General features: G+C 40.2%; 1 protein-coding gene across 5 annotated transcripts in view; it reads left to right on the plus strand.

The window, feature by feature from the left end:
- Positions 1-20,392, plus strand: part of LOC127453601 (transcription factor HIVEP3-like) — a 120,916-nt gene that overhangs the window by 9,232 nt on the left and 91,292 nt on the right. For 4 of the 5 annotated variants that reach the window (XM_051720080.1, XM_051720077.1, XM_051720078.1 and 1 more), the window contains exon 1: positions 1,461-1,684. The exons of the other annotated variant lie outside the window; for it this stretch is intronic. The gene's annotated coding sequence lies outside the window, so the exon portion shown is untranslated. Of the gene's footprint in view, positions 1-1,460; positions 1,685-20,392 lie in introns of those variants that run through there. 5 annotated transcript variants of the gene reach the window in all.

The raw sequence follows: 20,392 nt of genomic DNA on the forward strand, positions 1-20,392 counted from the left end.
GCCTGTGGTAACCTTTTAGGTTCAAGATTTGCTAGTTTTTACTTATTACTAAAACACTGCCTGTTAACCTAACTCTAGTATTTTGCTTCATTTAATGTAATTCTACTCCTGTAAAGTAAATATATATAAAAAAGCATAATAACAGGTTATAGGCTGAACAGGCATGGAGTTTGGGAAGCCAAGCATTAGCATCTCTTAAACAAAGTTATTCCTTTGTCCACAGTTTTGTCATATGGTTGTCAGGGGGACTGTGTTTAGATTCATAGTGTGTAGCTAACGCTTGAGTATATTCAGTTTTTAATTTGTGTATTATTTAGCATACAATTATTTATTTTATGCATGCAGTCTGTGAGTTTAAGAGGGTTGTTTTCAGGCCATGTTGAGAGGGAAGTAATATCACAGGGAGAAAGAGACAGAACAGACCTTTTTTTTTTTTTTTATCATGTTGACAAACTCACCGTACCTTGAAATCTGAGTGGACAGGAAAGTAGACTTGTAATCTATGCATATGTTTTTGCATTCTGAGGTGTGAATGGGTTCCTTGTACATGTGGTACTAAATACCACTAAAAGATAGGAATTGGTACACATAGAGCTTGGTTAAATCATTGAGAATGTGTAATATATAATTTACTACTCAGGCTTGGCTCATAATGTATTTGACTATACACTTCCCCATGAATCCAAAGAGTATCAGTATCCTAGCTACTATTTACCTTCTTTTTAAACCCCGGTTACACTCTTTCTCTATGCCCATGGGAAAGGGTTAAATGAATTAAAGTCCATGCTGATGGTTAACCCCACTAATAGTCCCCATGTGGGCCATGCTGCCATTAGTGCAACCGAGAAGCTCCGGTCCTGCTAAAGAGTACAACTGAGTCAGGGAATTGTGCAGAAAAAAATAAAAAAAAATAATAATAATAAATTGTGCTGAAATCAGCAACCCATTATATGCATCTCCCAGACGAGCCTGCTCATAAAACACTTGCTCTACATGTATTAAGGCATTCCTGCTCGAATAGTCCATTAAAAAATGTATTTGGTTATGATTACTGTTACCTAGTAAAGTTTTAAATTTAAATTAAATTATATCAACTAAATTCATTTCTGTACATAAGGCCAATTCAACCTCCATCATAAATGCGTAAAAGGACTTTTAAACTTAGGAGTATTGATTCTGAATATTACCAACACAACTTTAACAGGGTCGCCTTGCCATGAAGAATATCGGGACATGGACTTTTTGGAATGTTCCATGACGTCACCTCACAGTGTCTGACAGCGAGGAGGGAACCGAAAATTAAGATACTCCTTCGGCCAATAGACGTCGCGGAAGGATACTACCTCATGATTATTAATCAGCCGAGGAACAGCTAGAGCGTGGAAGGGGGCGGGGGCCCTCGGGGCGTCGCGTGCAGGGTGGTGCGGTGAACTGTTTGCATCGCGCGACACTGTGGTGGTGGTGGTGGTGGTGGTGGTGGTGGTGTTGCTGTTGCTGTTGCGCTGAACAGCTGATCGCATGATTGCGCTTCCAGTTTGACAAGCACGAGGGGAAGCCCTGTTGGCTCGCAAACGTCCAAATAACGCCGAGAGAGAGGCGTACAAGCAGCGATAGCGTTTGACAAGCGATGGGATGCGGACAAGTAGAGAGTAAATGGCTACAGCATCGCCAACAGCTGTGTCAGGTACCGTCTCAAGGAAACAAGAAGCTTTAGAAATGTTTTCATGTTTCTCCAAATGTGTTTTTGTAGACTAGATATGGATTTCTTGTAAGCATATTGACTTGTGTGATGCCTGCAGCTGACAGGGATACAATTATTTAAAGTCTGTGACTAAAACTTAGACATGACGTTTAGAAGGAATCTTTATTTGAAGTAAAATCCTTCAAATTCATTATACTTTTCATACGTCCTGTACATAATGCGGCGAATTCGCTGCATGGGAGTCAAATGTCTTGATTGTTCAAACAAGTTACCGCGTGGTTGAGAAACGTGGTAAACGCAAGCTTACATTTTCAGCTCATTAATTTTTTTCCCCCGACGGTCAGCCAAGAATAACGTTTTGCTACATAAGCGTAACATTGCAAACCACACACACACACACACACCACAGGAATCTGACGCTGTTTCCTATTTCTTGGAAATGACACAACGTAGACGCTGTCCCGTGAGGAGGGGGTTACAAAGAGACACTGGAGATTGGGTCATGATAACAAAATTATGCAAAGCAAAAGGCTCATTGAAACCTTCAAAACTAACATTGCAAAATAATTTAAATATAGAGTAAAACAATTCAATACAATTTCGTTAGACTACTCTGACTGAACTGTTTTTCAAACCACTATACCTGAACAGTGCAACTTCAAAGGTGTTTTAGGATATCACCAGCATTGTCTTACTTATCTACAATTAGGTATGTCATAATCCTGGATTAAGTGCAGTAGTCTGGGAGGTTTGTTTGGATAATTGTTCAACATAATTAACTAACTATATTTATTATGCAAGATTATAATTTTGCTGATTTTAATCTTTCTTCTCATTTGAAATGTATGTTTTATAGAGACAGACAAATTTGACAGTTTTTTTTTTTTTTGAGTTGCCTCTCTTAAAGCAAGCATTATAAAAACCTTATGAGTTTGCTTGGCCCAGACACACTTGGCTAGAGCTACTTTCTTTTAATGCAGTGCTTGGTGGTGAGGTGGGAGAGCTTAATGATATTATTTTTTAGTTTATCAGCACAAAGCGGAGAACTAAGTGAATGAGAAGTATTATTGCTTGAACCAAGTGGCAACAGTGCTTGAGCAGAATATTTGGAACTGCATATAGTGTGTATGTGTGTATGTATATGTGTGGGGGGTGTGTGTGTGTGTGTATATATATGTATGTATATATATATATATATATATACTATAAGCAACACATTTGTTTAAAGAGGCAGGTTGAGTACATTGCTCATATAATGTTCATTATGTTCAGAAGAAATGTTAGCTTTTTATATAAACAACCTCTCCAGTTGCCCTATGAGCTGGCGTTACTGCATTCTGCATCAAAGAACATTTTAAAAATGATAAAATCAGCTTTCATCTTCCTTGAATGGCTAGAGTGACTAAATTACTCATTGTTTCTTTATGGCATTATGCACAGTACAATAGTTTAGACTAGTGCTGCACCTAACGATTATTTTTTCATAGATTAATCTAACGATTGTTTTTCTGATTAGTCGATTAATCTAACAACTAATTTGCCGATTATTCTAAAGATTGTTTTATAATTATTACTTGATTAATATAACAATTAATTAATCCAAAATAAATATAAAAAACTTGTCTCATTAATATTTCAATATTTTATTAAATCATATTCTCTTAAACACAAACAAATGTACAAGAAACAAAGTGTGCACTGCAGGGCATTATTGCAACAGAAAATAGTGTTACTATGAATGCAAAATTTAATACAGTGAAAAAACACTCTATTAGCATAACATAAATATATATATATATAAATAAATAGAATTTTCCAACATTCTTTTGAATGTCCATGGACTAAAATTAAATATTTGATGCCATGAGTGTACCTTCATTAACTATTACTATTATTTTGAATGGCCATGGAAAATGAAGCAACGTGATAACAATATTACCTGGTCGCAAAAAGTAGTCCGTTAATTTACCCTATGAACTTTCACCTTTTGCTGACCCTTTATGCTTCGCTGAGCTAATGTGTGCTTCTAAATCACTTGCACCTTTATTAGCAACTGACACACAAGTGCCAGCTTTACATGTCATACATTCTACTTCCCACGAATCTCGACCTGGATGAAAGCATGGGAATTTTTTTTGCAAATCTTCTGTAAATTTGCACTTTCGTTTGGGCATTGTTTCCACTCAGCTGTCATTTGCTGCTACTGTCAAGCAACTGTTTGATGCTGAACACAACAGTGCTTTGTGCGTTCGCGGAGAGATTAACAGGCAGGAATTTGGCCAATAGTTGCTGCAAGCCTCTTATAATTGACCAATTGGTGTGCGAGAAGGCGGGACTTACAAAGAGGGGTTAAAGCAATGCAAATATGCGCGCACACACAATAAGTATTAGGCCAGATGCACATCATAATGCAAATAAAGCCAAATCCCGGACATTTTCTCAAATTTAGAAATCCCGGCTGGACGAAAAGAGGACATGTCCGGGAAAAAGAGGACGTATGGTCACCCTACGTTATAATAATTATAATTTTAATTATAATTTTTTTAATTATAATTTTCTTTATTTATCACACATTATACATTTGCACATATACGGTGAAATTCTTCTTTTTCACATATCCCAGCTAGGCTGGGGTCAGAGTGCAGGGTCAGCCATGATACAGCACCCCTGGAGCAGATAGGGTCAAGGGCCTTGCTCAAGGGCCCAACAGTGGCATCTTGGCAGTGTTGGGGCTTGAACCCCTGACCTTCTGATCAGTAACCCAGAGCCTTAACTGCTGAGCTATCACTGCCCCCCCCGTTAGCAGCGGTGCAGAAATTACTTTTAACATGGGAGTGATGAGGAAACATTTAGAAAATCAATTTAAAGTGACTACTACTAACAGAAACACGTGTTGTAATACTAATATGTCATGCTTGGGTGGGGACAAAAAGTAAACAGGACTTACGGTGCTGCCTTGCTGCCGTCTTGACAAAGCACTCCGGGATGCTTTCGCTTCAAGTGTTCCAATTTGCATAGATTACACAGCACCACATTGTTGGGTCTCTGGCTAAAATACTCCCACGCTTTAGATGACCGTAGGCGAGTTTTATTTAGCTGCAGCTTGTTCTTCGGGGGAATCCATATTTAAACCGGTCGCTGCCATTTTAATTACTCCATTGCGACGCGCCAACGCATGTTATGCAAATCGACATATTTCTGTAATCGATGATGTCGATGAATCGTCCCAGCCCTAGTTTAGACCAGAGCTAATGCCTCATTTTTTCATTTTCACTTTCATTTTTATTATAAGTACTTGTTTGCTGTTTAGAATTTCATATTTAAATGGCTGTTTGGTAATGGCAACAATGGCTGGATTCAGTGTGTTGCTACCTGTTGAGAGCCAAAAATGTAGGCGTCATAATGGGACATACTGTATTTATAACATTTAATCATTTAACATCATAGAGGGCCCTATTGTTTTTAAATTGTATTTCTTAAGAAAGAGAAGTCTATTTTTGTTGCTTTTTTCTAATGGTTTCGTTAAGAAAACAAAAAACATTTGTACTTTCATAGTCAAACTCTCTTGAAATCCACCAAGGTTGGCAGAGGTCAACGGCTGTGAGCCGCCAGTTAGTGTGAGAGAATCTTTAGTGATCGTTGCTTACCTGGTTAGGCAGGACACTGCAGCACCTGTGGTGCACCATAACCATCAGACTAATGAGCTGTTGGCTGGATTTCATCTTGAAGTTTTCACTGGCGTTAACTGCTCTTTACATTTCTTTTGCATGCAAAATGGAGGCTATGAAAGATTTGTCTCTGTTAAACAAAGGCATTCTGTAATTGCAAAAGGTGGCGGTGAAATTCGCACTCTGTGAAGAAGAAAAATAATAGCATTCTCTGCTGATGTTAATGTCTTTTGTCTAGTGCCAGCATGCCACATGGGCAACATCAGTGGTGGATGGCATGAAGTGCTGTAAATCTGAGGGGCAACTCACTTCCCATTGTCACCGTATGTGCCCAGTGCCATGTCCTTATCAACCTTCCACCACCATCGCTCTTTTCTCCTTTTCATGTCCTCTCTTTTTTTAATTCATTTGAATGCAGAGTGAAATTACTCAAAAGCCCAAACTTAACTAGCTATTAAAATCCATTCTGACTTTGAGTCTTATTATTTAATCATTAGCATTCACACATTTTTGCACATCCTCCACCCCTTGTGTGCATTTATTAAATATCTTGGCTGATTTTATAATGCTTTCAGCTACCAGTTAGAGTTTGTTGGCTCAGCTCTTCCATTTAACACATTGTAGATCAATTCAACTGAATTCCATAGTGAATTCCCCCCAACATCCGCATAGAAAATTGCTGAAGAAGTCCACAGATTCCTTCTAGACCTGATTATTAGTTTGAACCACTCATATTATTTTGTTTTTACTGAATAGTGCCACACTGTAAAAAAATTATTCCGTGGGGGTCTGGGTAGCTCAGCGATTAAAGACTCTGACTACCACACCTGGAGTCACGAGTTCGAATCCGGGGCGTGCTGAGTGACTCCAGCCAGATCTCCTAAACAACCACATTGGCCCGGTTGCTATGGAGGGTAGAGTCACATGGGGTAACCTCCTCGTGGTCACTATAATGTGGTTCGCTCTCGGTGGGGCGCGTGGTGAGTTGTGCGTGGATGCCGCGGAGAACAGCGTGAAGCCTCCACATGCGCTATGTCTCCACGTGATAAGATGCGCAGATTGACGGTCTCAGATGTGGAGGCAACTGAGATTTGTCCTCTACCACCCGGATTGAGGCGAGTCACTACGCCACCACGAGGACTTGGAGCGCTTTGGGAATTGGGCATTCCAAATTGGGGAGAAAAAGGGAAGACATTTAAAAAAAAAAAAAAATCTGTAAAATTTACTGTAAATTACCGACAGCTATGGTTGCCAAACACTTAATGTAAAAATGTAATCAGGCTTTACGGGATGTAATTTTGATGCCTTTAAAATTGATGCGATATTTTACGGTTCATTACCGTTTATTTTATTAAATGAAATAAACTTGATACGCTAACATTCTGGAACTATAAAAATCTGCTTTTCACTTTATTGTTAATCACTGTAGTAACTGCAGAAAGGCACATGATGACATGAATTTCATCAATAGAGGCCCTTCCAGGAGCAATGACCAATAAACATGTAGAGGCCGTGCACAATGTCACTCACACAAACAATAAACACCATCATGGTAACACGTGAATTTAAAATACTGCAATAAACATTAAATAAACTACATAAAATATAACACTGAACACCCCAAAGTTCATAACTGATATTAAAAATAAGAAGAAACATGACTATTCCCATAAAATATAATTAAATGTGATGGATCATGCAGGGAATTCTGTGAACGCCTGATTATTGTTTTTTACCATAATAATTTACATAAAAATTCTACAAATTGCTAAAAAAAAAAATTATATAATTAAATTGTGAATTATTAATACATCATAGTGGTACTGACTTTAATTTTCACTGATTTTAATGAAAAAAAAAATAATTGTACAACAGCAACTTTTTTTTGTTTGTTGCTGTAATACACAGTTACGGCTATGAGAATCATCACTGAAAACAATGGAAGAAGTAAAAAGTCTGGACACGTTACAGTAATAACAATTTTGTTGTACAGTCTACTCAAGTGTCCTGATAATAATGTCACTATGCAAAAAACCTTAATGATCCTAAATGTAGCTTCATTTTCTTTATGCAATTGTATATTTTTTTTATTAAAAAAAAAAAATTAAATGAGAGCACTACAGTGTATTTTGCTGTAAATGTCACAGAAAATGTTTAGCTTTGTTTTGCAATAGACCTTTTAGAAGTAGACCAGCAGAAGCTACAATATTATCTTTGACTATAGGCTACTAACTTTTTCTTTTAATAGACCAGACTCCCCTAATAATTTATTTGGATGTTTCTTTGTTGTATTGTTTAAAATATTATCATTTAAATGTAAAATTAGTGTATTATTCTGAATTTGGATTCTTAATGGAATTTGGTTAAAGTAAATTGTGGAATCTCAGAATATTGTGTGGAAGAGTAGCTCTTCCTAATATGGACTCTGGATGATTAATTTACAGACAAAGGTAACTGAACTACTGGGTGGTTTGTAACAGTTTATACTTTGTTTAAAGTGTGCCAAATATCTTCAATGCAGTAAAGTGTCCTTTAGGGAATAAGTTGCAGTACAGTAGGAAAACAAAATCATCATCCTGTCTGGGATGTTATTGCAGCGCGATAAAAAGTTATCTGTTATCTTAAACAACTCGCACTGATTAAAATCCCCAGTCACCATGCCTCTACAGAACAGCTGTATGTAACAGAGGACTGTGACGAGAGGCAGGGGATTGCAGGAAAGGGCAGCAGGTGCTGTAATTCCACAGTGAATGAGCCTGACGTCCCTCCTCGCCCATCAGTCAGGGGCTCACCCGGTGTTTGCCGGGACAGGCTGCCTTGCCAGGGGGGAACGACACATGAATGCTGCTCTGTGATTTACTGCATGATGAGTAGCAAGCTCTCAGAGATCCACTGATCACTGGGCTTTCATTTCTTCCCACCCTTCACGTCCACTACCATGGAGCATTTTGCAGTTGTATTCAAGACAAGAAAATGACAGCCTTTTGTCTTGTGCCTTCATGAGAATGTGATGCCTCTGGTGTAGTAATGCAATAGCAAGAGAACAGGAGGTAACTGTCATCATTTGGGCTGCAACTAATGATTATATTGATAATTGGTTAATCTAACGATTATTAGAATGACTATTCGGCGATTATTGCAATGATTAATCATGAGCTCTTAACCGATTATTCAGCTTGTGCCTGACCTAAAAGGTTGTATTTAACATGCTTACGAACAATAAAGAGGACAAAATCATCTTTTAAAAATACCTCTAAATTACATTCACTGAATTAAAGGGAAAAAATGCTTTTTATTAAGTTTCATTCAGTAAAGAAATTCACTGCAAAAAATCATATTATCATCAAGTGTTTTTGTCTTGTTTGCCATTTAAAATTGTCTAAAATCCCTTAAAACAAGATATATGTTGCTTCAAGTAAATGTAAGATTAAAGAATGTTGAATATAATATTAAAAATACAAATATTTTAAAATATCTAAAAATCCTTTAAAAAAAAGATGCATTCACCTGAGAAGCAGCATATAAGTTATTTAGACTTGCTTTAAGAGAATGTATCTTAAATATAAGTGTATTTTGTATATGTGTATTTTTTCAATTGGTTATACTTCTGCGAGTGCAGTAAAGACAAACTATACTTATATTCAAGATCTATTCTCTAAAAGCAAGTCTAAATATCTTATATGCTGCTTCTCAGGTGAATGCATCTTTTTTTTTTAAAGGATTTATAGATATTTTAAAATATTTGTATTTTTAATATTATATTCAACATTCTCAGATAACAATTTTTTTCATCTGCTGTATAGCTGCTAAATAAAATGTACGTTGCTTTAAAGGAGTTTTAGATATTTATATTGCCAAAACAAAAACAAATCAAAAACTTATTTTGTTGCAGTGTATAATGGGGCGAAGACTACCCTCTCTCACCTTTCTGTTTACTTCAATCCATCTTTAACTCACAAAAAACAAACTCTCTCTTCTTAATAAAGCTGCGTATTGCCAATTTTCTTCATGATAAGAAATGCACAGTGACATACTGTATATTATGATTCAATAAGTCACGAGCCATCACGTTGTAATCTAGTTGCATTAAGCATGCACGCTTGAGGGATGAGCATCCCCGCGACAGAGTGCGCCTCCCCGCGACAGAGTGTGCCTCAGCCGGATGCCGTTTCAATCTGTCCCCCTTAGATCGAGACACTTTGCGCAACTCATAGAAGAGGCGCTGACCGCACAGAGAAATGCCAGTCTTGGAGTTTGTAGTTATTTACATGATCTGCTTCCATATTATTTGAACTTTAATAAAGCTATAATGCATTAAATATAACTGCATTAAAGATGTAACTCCGGGGTGTTTCTTTAAAGAGCTCCGGCTCCGCTTATTCCACTACGAGAGTGCTTCTGTATTTACTTATTTTGTTTTTTGCATTATAATTCCCTCATACTTTGCGATCTACATCACCTGAAGCTTTTTGAAAAGTTTAGAGTGCATCTGGACTGTGAGCTGTGTAATTCTTCCACTCCTCAGTCAGGCACGAACTGCAGTGCTGCTCTCTCGACAATTTTTATTTACTGTTGACGTGGTCGATAACGTCGATTAATTGTTTTAGCCCTAGTCATCATCATCTCTTGTGTATCACCTCCCTCATGTTGGCATCCTATTTGTACAAGCATTTCTACTGGAGAAGCAGCTATGGGTGTATGTGCATGTGTTTTGAATCACATGCTTGATAGACCTTTCTGTTACCTTCATAATGTGTTCCACTTGTGTCCAGTTTTAGTTCACATTGCACACAAATCCAATTTGGTTTTCAAATCAAGTTTAGGACTGACTACCCACAATGTTATTTTGCAAGACTACAAATCTTTTTCAGACTGCAAAATTAGCTGTTCAGACAATAAAAACTAAACGGATTTGAGTCAGAAATAGAACTATAAAACTTCTTGGTTACTGTTGTAACCTCCATGCCCTGATGGAGATGTTGTGGCAGGAGGGACATAACGTCTCGTTCCCTCCATCAGTAACCAAGATGTTCCCTATCTGTCACTCACTCGACGTTGTGCCGATGTAGAGACAGTAGGGGTCCCTATACAAAACGGCACAACCAGCTGAACTGTGTTACGCGGATCGGCGGTGCAGATGCAGGCAAGCTACCGCGTGCTTAGTAACAAGTGCACACAGTCCCATCGTAACCTTCCCAATGCCCCACATAAGTCGCATACGTACTTATGTACATGTGATTTTTTTTCTTTTTCTTTCTTTCTTTTTTTTTTTATAAATTTGCAAAGATTTCAAACAAACTTCTTTCACGTTGTCATTATGGGGTATTGTTTGTAGAATTTTGAGGAAAATAATGAATTTAATCCATTTTGGAATAAGGCTGTAACATAACAAAATGTGGAAAAAGTGAAGCGCTGTGAATACTTTCCGGATGCACTGTAGTCCCTCGTACCCCAAGGGGGGGGGGACAAGATGTACTTACAATGGAATAGGTCGCATCAGCTGTTTTGACCTTTTCTCTTTTTTTCCTCTTTGAAAATGAAAATTCACTTAGCTGGAACCAAGATATATTTGCGCCGGGGAAGGTGTTTTTTTCCCCCACAGAGAAAGGACACCGCAGAGACCACATCCTGCCTGAAGGGAGGTTAACATGTGGAGAGCACATCACATGGACTTACCAACCCGGGAAGTACCACACATGGAAAGGAGTCCCTGCGGTAGGTCCTACCTGGAAGGGAGGAGCTCTATATGTGCAGCGACTGGTGGCAGAGCAGAGCTCTGCCTAGGGGAAGACACGGGTTTACCGTCAGGGAAACCATACCGTGGAAAACACCTCATATGGGATTACCGACAAGGAACCACTACATATGGAGCACCTATCCCAAGTACACGGGCTGACCTGACAGGGCATACTCGCAACACACAAGGCGCGTACCCGACACAGCAATGACAAGGCTGGGTCTGCCTCCTCCCGGGGCAGCGCTTGCAAGTTCACCACTTGATTCCTAAAAGGGGTAGTGGGAACTTTGGGCACATAGCCTGGCCGGTGTCTCAGGATCACATGAGAGTATGCCAGACCGAACTCTAGGCACATATCGCTGGCAGAGAACGCCTCAACCCTCAGGTCCCCAACCCTCGTAGTCAGGAGGGCCACATACACTTTTAACCCTCTGGGGTCTGAGGGTGTTTTGGGCCCTGGAGAAGTTTTGACATGCCTTGCCATTTGTGTTTATTTCAGTCGCTTAAAAACATATTAATGGTTAAGTCTCTTCTGCTCACACAGCTGCATTTATTTGATCCAAAATACAGCAAAAACAGTGATTGTGAAATATTTTTACAATTTAAAATAACTTTTCTATTTGAACATATTGTAAAATGCAATTTATTCCTGTGATCAAAGCTGAATTTTCAGCATCATTACTGCAGTCTTCAGTGTCACATGATCCTTCAGAAATCATTGTAATATGCTGATTTTCTAATATGGGCATATTTACAGCGTATTTTACACATTTACACCCGAACAGATATTTGCAAGCACAAGCTTCGTTGATGATAATGAGGCAGCATAAACACTAGTTAAAATATAATCTAAACATTCATATTATTTTTATATCATATTACATATCATATTTATATCATAGAGCATACAATTTAAATACCAGCTTTAGCCGAAACAACATTTAAATGTAACTAAAACTTACCTATTAGGACATATTTCAAATTTCAATACTCTGAATACTGGCTGGCAAGTCTGAAAATAGTCCAGCTAGTAAAATATGTACATGTTTATATAAAATTGCATGCCAACTAATGTAAGTAAAACTAAATGACTTACTCATCCGGAATTGTATCCTCGGCTGGATCAAGTCACTCTACAAAATGTAAACATTCATCGTCGGAGTCCCGCTCTTCTTCTGAGGAAAATGTGAACTCTTCGTCACTATCCAGGACCATCTGTAGAGCATCCTCACCTGTGTAGCATGCCATCTTCCAAACGCACAGGAAAGTGAATGAATCTGATGATGAAACTTGATGTTTTTTAAGGCACTGTTGGGGGCGTTTACCATTTGCATTGATCGCCTCTGCACATTACCGTATGAATAGCGCGCTCTGCTGGTGGGTGTGATCTCATTAGGGATAATGAGCTGAGCCAGGAGAAACTGTACATCGCTTTGTTTCATACAGATTACGTTGCAGGAGAATATTTGTTTTAAATTTGAATTATTTTATTTAAAAGTAGACATTTTAAGCTTTCTTTAGACATATGTTTCATATTTGTCTGATAAGTATTCGCGGAGTTTCACTTCATTTTTGTGACGTGTTTCAGAAAGATGCTCGCGGAGACAGAGACGGCTGAAAACGCACCCTGTTCATTTTCTTTATTTTACAGAATCACAAGGTTTTGTTGTTATTGTGAGTGTACACAAATAAAAGTAGACCCTTTATAGTTTCTAATGATGTCTTACACTTATCTGTATGCCCAATAATGACGGAGTATTTTAAGTTGTTTACACTGTTATGCGGAAAAAATCCAGCAGGACGCGCCGGCGCGTCCGTCAACCCCAGAGGGTTAAGGTGGAGGGGGACAGCCGCCCCTCCAACCGCTCCTGCAGGCAGGACAGCACCGAACTGACTGCGCATCTCTGTGGGTTTTCACCTTGGGAAGAACACCAATTCGCGAACGGACGCCACTTCAAGGCATACAGCTGCCTCATAGAGGGAGCTCTGGCCTGAGTGATAGTGTCTACCACCTCCGGTGGAAGCCCACTTAGGTCTTCTACGTCCCATCCAGGGGCCAGACATGGAGGTTCCAGAGGTCTGGGCCAAGTCTGGGTGGGCCAGTACGGTGCCACCAACATGACTTGTTCTTCGTCCTTCCTGACTTTGCACAGAGTCTGTGCAAGCAGGCTCACTGGGGGAAACGCATATTTGCACAGGCCCCGAGGCCAGCTGTGTGCCAACGCGTCCATGGCCGTATGCCCCAGGAGCCTCTGAAATTGTTTCAGTGGGACTGCTGTTCTTCCCCTGAATGACTTCAGACAATTCAGCTCCGACTGAGCATGCTCGCTCGTGAGGCGCGCCGTCATAGTGACTGAGTCGAAATCTATCCTGAGAAAAGAGATGCTCTGCACCGGGGAGTGCTTGCTCTTTTCCCGGTTGACCTGAATCCCCAATTGGCTGAGGTGTCTGAGCACCAGATCCCTGTGTGCACACAATAAATCTCGAGAGTGAGCTAGAGTCAGCCAGTCGTCGAGATAATTGAGGATGCGGATGCTCACTTGCCTTAGCGGGACAAGGGCTGCCTCTGCGACTTTTGTAAAGACGTGAGGTGACAGGGACAGACCGAAGGGGAGGACCTTGTACTGGTATGTCTGACCCTCAAAGGCAAACGGAAGGAACAGTCTGTGTCAAGGCAGAATCGAGACATGAAAATATGCGTCCTTCAGGTCTACTGCCGTGAACCAATCTTGATGCCTGATGCATGACAGAATGCACTTCTGCGTCAGCTTTTTGAAGGGGACAATCGCCTTTGACATACCTGCGGATGGGGCCTCGCGGCAGGGCGGAGCAGGAGCTGCCATGTCGAGAAGCCTTGCATCCCGAACTCGTGGCTGTGCTGAGAGAGATGTTAGAGCACTTACCTCACCATAGGACCGGTCTGCGACGGGAGAGGAGGCAGGGCATCCTCGTGGCGCATCACATATACCTGATCGTGGGTATGTGTGTGTCACAGCTGCGAAGGCGGGGGACTTGCATCCACGGTGCCCCTGCTGCGAGTGTTCGATGTACGGTTGTCATGATAACGACGGCCGTAGACTCCGAATATGTGACCCAGAGATTGAGGAAACTGCTCTTTTTTTTTTTTTTTTTTTTTTTTTTTTAAATGAAAGTGCCGGTGCCCTTTGGGCATACAGCGAAATCATAAAAAAAGGGAACCAAAGATTCTCCTCCCGGCCCTCCACCGTGGGATGGAGTGGTCTGTGTACCACCTCCTGGTTGACAGCGGGTCTCCTCACCTCTTGGTCACCCGTCTCGGGGACGCTTCGTAGCCCTCCTGGGGTTCTTGGCGCCAGACCGAGGGACGGGGGGCGTCAACTTCCTGCAGGAGGCTGTACGCTGAGGCCGAGCCATTGACTCGAGCTGTGGCGGAGCCGGTGTTGCTGACGTAGGTGGACAGCCTCAGCGATGAGCAGATGGGGTATGGGATCTCAGTGGCCTGTAGGTGGTGGAGGAATCACACTGAGGCAGGATGTGCTGGATCGCCCCCGTCTGCTGCTTGACTGCCGAGAACTGCTGGGCAATGTTGGCTGGGCATCCTCATCCCGAGCCCCGAATGAGACATTAAGCCCACCCTGGGGTGAGCCACCTGATTCATCCATGAACTCGACTGGTGGAAACAAGCGTGCTGGGGAATGGGAGGTCCGTGGGGATTCACCCAGCAGAAATGCTCCCATTGAAGCCCCCAAATCGCACCCAGTGCTAGCCACCGCGGCCTTGTGCATGCAAGCAGAAGGACCAGGATGGGGAAAGGCTGGAGTGGCTTTCCCTCTATGAAAGAAAGAAAGCCGCGAACGCAACGTTGCCATGGTCATGTTCTCGCAGTGAGAACATGAGCCATCCACGAACACTGTCTCAGCGTGACTACGACCCATACACGTGAGACAGCAATCGTGGCCGTCAGAGGAAGACAGATATTGACCACAACCAGGAGGTGCACATAGATGGGCATCTTTAAAAAGACGCTCTCTGTCAGTGCTTCACTCTTTTAGAGAAAACTACTAAAAAGTTTAATGTGGCTGCTGAAGTGCCCAGGGGTGTTCTCTGCACTTATCTGTGCGAGGAGAGAGAATCCGCTGTAAATGCCCATATATCCAACAGCTTAATACACTCTTCGAGGTGAATGGAACGCCAGTGGAAGCTCTACACTGATCGGCTCCGAAGAACAAATCTGAATGAGTGGATGCAAACCGTCTCCTTTTCTACCCGTATGTCCGGGGGAGTGGCATGCAAATTCCACTCGCCAATTCTCATTGGCCTTTTCTCAAATATCAGAGGTGATTGGGGCTTCCAAGTTCAACCCCTAGTGTCACTACATCGACACAACGTCGAGTGAGTGACCGATAGGGAACTGCCTTTTACACAATTACTGCAAACTTAACTGCGAATAATTAAGCACTTTGCGGGCAACTGCAATCAGTTAATCATTAGTCACATACCACAACAGTTTCACATATCAGCTCCGGTGTCTTCACATAGTTTAATACCCATATTCCAGCCATGTTCTCCACTTTGCACTTTCACCAGCAGCTTTAAGCTCAATCGCATCTTTTATAGGTCTTCAGGGATGTACATTGTTTTATCACAACATGCCATTTTTTGTTTCAGGTCAGCAGTGATGTGCCGGTTCGTTGAGTTAGCAGGTTTTGTTCTCTTCCTGGTTTAGCCTTTGTTAATATTTTAGAGTTGTTGTTTAACTTCCATCTAGTAATAAATCAGTCTGTGTCTTAGTAGTGGCATGTAACACCCTTGTATTTTGTGGAGTTGAAGTTGTGGTCACTACTAATTTTAGCAAATCTTGAATCACCCACATGACTGTTTCTACTGTTGTTGTTAAATGCCTATGTGAGTACAGTGTCAAAATGTTCATTAAAAGTCACATTATATTTCAGGTATAATGCCCATTTTTCTTACAAAGCAATTTGACGAATCTCAATACCAAGTTCGATAATACAACAAAATACTAACTAATTTGAGGAAACATTGTTTCAAGACCTCAAGAAATTATTCAAGACATTACAGCCAGTAATATAGTAAGGGCAAGCAAACTAATTACAAGCAATAGAACAAATAGAAACAATAGAGAAAAGATACAAATTAAGAAAGCAGTACTTGAAGTTTTTAACAGCAGTATCATGTAAACCATTCAGTAATTGAAAAAGTAATGAAATGTAACATAAAACTACTTAAATTACCGGTCTTTATTGTATGATAATATGCATTACTTTTTAAAGCTACTAAAGTTATTTAGCCAAGAGCAGTGAGTGGTTTTCTCATTTTTTGTAGTTTGATTAATATTAACTAGGTTGCATACTAGACAGCGGCAGGTCTATTAGGGTTCATTTACACCTCAAGTCTTCACCTCGATATATATTTTGTTTTACAAATCTGCTTTTTTGTCCCACTGTTTATGTTAAGACATAAATGACTGTGTTTCCTTTAATACCTCACCAAGATGGGCATTTTCATGGAATTTTGAAGTATATTTTACCGTTTAGGCATGTATCCGCATTACAGCAACTCCACAAGCGCCCTTTAGAGCACACGAGCAAATGAAGCACGTGAGAACTGCTTTTCATGTTAATCTAATAAAGTTACATAGCTAAGATTGTTGGTGTTTCCTAAATGTAGATATTGTGTCTGTACATTTCTTTGGATGGCCACAACTGATAATTAGAATAGTTGTTAGTTTTCTTAGATTTCAAACTAGAAAAAAATATGGCAGCCCATAGATCCATACATAGCAAAGTTGTGAAATTTTGAACACTGATAAAGGAAACTCTGAAATGTAACTGACCCAAATATGGGGTCTCTAACTAAATCCTTCTAGCGCAGTTTAAAGTTGCACACACAGTTTGGCCCATAACTTGTGAACTGTAAGGCCTAAAAACAATATTAGTTTTTTTCTCTTGCTTGGGTCATGCTGAGTCGCAATGGGTCGCATCATTTCGAAGCTCTGCCCTCTAGATTTTTCGCAATTTTGAATTTTCAGAAAAAACCTACTTTTTCAAATGCCTCTTAGGACATACAGTATGTCCGATTTGTATGTAATTTGGCATGTATCATCTAGGGACGCTGGTGACAAATACACTTTTTGATAGACCAAACCGTTCTCGAATAACGTTTCAACAAATTCGATGGCTAGCACACCAAAATGGACGTGAGGCTGTATCTTCGCAACTCTTTAGCATATTGACACGAAACTTGGTACATGTCATCACAAGCTTGACCTGAGGGTACCTTCACAGTTTAGGCACAGCACCACCTTGTGTTCAAGAGATATAAAAAATTGCTTTTTTTGCTTAAAACCTCTGAACAGTTTGGCCTAAAATTATGAGGATAGTCTCTTTTGACTCCTTGGGGCATACAGTGTCGAATGATACCCAATTTTTTTTTTTTTTTTTTTTCAACTAACGCATTGGTGTATATCATTAAGAGATCTGGTATGAGTAATCGGGGCCATGCGCTGAAGGTACCTCAAAAATGTTGGGATATAATGAAATGTTTATAACTTTAGAAAAAATTGGCCTGTAGACATTAGACTTGTGTCATTAGCTTCCTTAGGTCAAGGTCTGCCATACTTCCTCTCCGCCATTTTGAATTTAATTGAAAACCTACTTTTTCAAAGTCCTCCTAAGTTCACACCAAACTCAAGTGAAAATATAGAGGATTTTAGTGAATGCAAAGCTGAATGTATCGTATACATTTGGTGACAGCTCCACCTTTTGGTCAAAAGTTTAATTGTATTGAAAGATAAGCAATTCTACTCATGTTTTTCTTAAAATCATAATCAGTGATGTCCAATAATACTTCCTTATGTGCAGTTGATTTGCTTGGTTCCAGTAATTGCTGCTTGCAGCTATATTTTGACATAACTTTGTAGTGATATTCATCATTGTATGTAAAATCCAGACTTCGAAGTGCAAAGGTCTGTTTAATCAGAATTCTGTAGAAGGCAGGGTTTACTTCTGCCAAAGCCAAACTTGATCTTATCAGTGAACTCTATAGCAGTTTCTCCAATGAGAGCTTTTCTGCAAGACCTGGGGAGAGCAATCCTGCATAGGTTAGCCATGTGACTGATCACAGCATGTGAGACCCAATTCAACTTATGGTTGAAGTGTGTCATTTCTGCGCCACTAGCACCACTAATTCTCGGACAAATCAACTTATGAACGAATGGTGTACTTATAGTTGTCTCTGCATATTAAGCTGATATTAGTATGGACTATATTATGGGATAGGAGAAAATACTGTATATTAACATAAAATAAGTTTAAGTCTGCGCCATTTACTGATACTAAATTTAATAAATGTAGATGTGTGTAGGGTGTGGTCATCTATCTCACAGCAGTAGTTGGAAAATGTTCCTCTCATGGCTTTCAGATTGCATGATACTTCTTGCACCTTTTAGTCTTGTCATTTAGCTTTGTCTTACTATCTGTGCAAAATTTGGGTCAGGAGTTTTCTGTTTGTACTGTGCAGCGGTGTTGAACATTGTCTGGCGTTAACCCAGGGGACTGTTGGCTACCACTGCTGATGAGGATAGCATTTCCTTGTCTGGTACCACAGGCTCCACTGACTGGCTGGCAAGGATGACCAATTCCAGTAATGCAAATAACTGTGGGCATGGCCAACACTGATGCCAGTATTGACAATAACACAGCTTTACTCTCTGCATTTCATGTTGCATGTTTATAAAAACATGTTGTTGATTAAAACCGGACTTAGGCTAAGTCACTAATATTTCAGGAAGCACAGCTAAGGTTTTTGAACCTCCCTCCGTTCCTTTGTTCTTTTTTATTACTAATGTGATTTTTATTGGTATAAGTTCTTAAATGGAAAGTAGGACAATATATGGTTGACTGTGTTGTCCTGTGCAGTTTTTAGACAACAAACAACTACCATCTGTCAGAGCTGAGGCATACTGTAGACGTGCACTTGCTCTAGACATGAATTGTGGTGCTCAAGTCCAGCCTGCATCGTGTTTTGATCACTGTAACAATTCAAGGATGGGAAAGGAGGAAGCTGACAACACACGTAGACATTTATTAACTATAAAACACTTTTCAGTGTCGCACACAAAGGGTTTGCTTTTCAGCAGTCCCCAACACACGCTCTGCTTTTCAGCAGACACATTAACACACACACTCAGATAGCTTTGTGCGTCTCTCTCTCGTCTGCCGCTGTCTCCTCTCCTTAAATACTCCCGCCGCCCCTCACTGGAACGCAAGACCGGTGTGGCACACAAGTGGAGCTCATTCACCACTTATCTTCCCGACCTCACCCCGCCCTGCTCGCCACATACCCTCATTGCCAAACTCAGGTAGGGGAATTCTCCGGCCTGTGACCTACTCAACACCCCCCCCCCATTTCTAGGGAGAGAGTGTTGTCGTGTCGGGATGGTCTCCGTGTCCGACCCGCACGTGCCTGGGAGTGGGAACAGGGAACTCACTCTGCCCAGATGCCGCTCGGCCCCGCCCTGCTCGCCACAATCACATTCCACCTCTTTCTCTCCCCTATAATTTTGTGTCTGCTCTCTACTGATTCTATAATTGAAAAAAAAAAACAACAACAACTAGCCTACTCCCACCCATTGAGCACAACAGAAATGACATCAACAGAGTTTGATTGCTTTAGGTGCTTCAGGTTCATTTTACTAGCTAATACTTATTGTACAAGATTATCAGAGAGGGAACTCAGATTTTTTAAAAGGTAGTAGCCAATCAAAGGTATTAGTTGGTCTTATAATTTTCCCCCCCCATTTTATTATGTGGGTAATACTTTCTATTTCATTGATTTCTGATATCAAGCTGATGCAGAATTCTTTTTTGGGGTATCATTTTGAATTTACAGTTAAATATCTTTTTTTGGTTGTTGCTTAAAAGGATAGGCTATACAAAGTGATACTAATGACTTATGATGGGAAAGTTTCTGTGGTAGTCCATTTTCTGTTGAATAGAGCTGTATTGAACTCTTGGCTTCTTTCCATTAAAAAAAAATCCAGTCCTACATTATGTAGGTTTTAGAAGTTGATTATTTTATGTGGCATTCTCATTGCAACATGTTATTTATTGCATGTTCCTTGTGTGTTTCTTCAACCCTTTGATAGGTCTAGAACACAAGCATCACCAACAAATCATAGTCTGTTATCATGTTGTTGTGGCGTTATCATGTGACAATTTCAGGGTTTGTGGATAAAAAGCAAGAATTCACAGATAAAATATACATAACCTCTGAATGTACCTT

Source organism: Myxocyprinus asiaticus, chromosome 16 (assembly GCF_019703515.2).
Source record: "Myxocyprinus asiaticus isolate MX2 ecotype Aquarium Trade chromosome 16, UBuf_Myxa_2, whole genome shotgun sequence".
NCBI classification, from domain to species: domain Eukaryota; kingdom Metazoa; phylum Chordata; class Actinopteri; order Cypriniformes; family Catostomidae; genus Myxocyprinus; species Myxocyprinus asiaticus.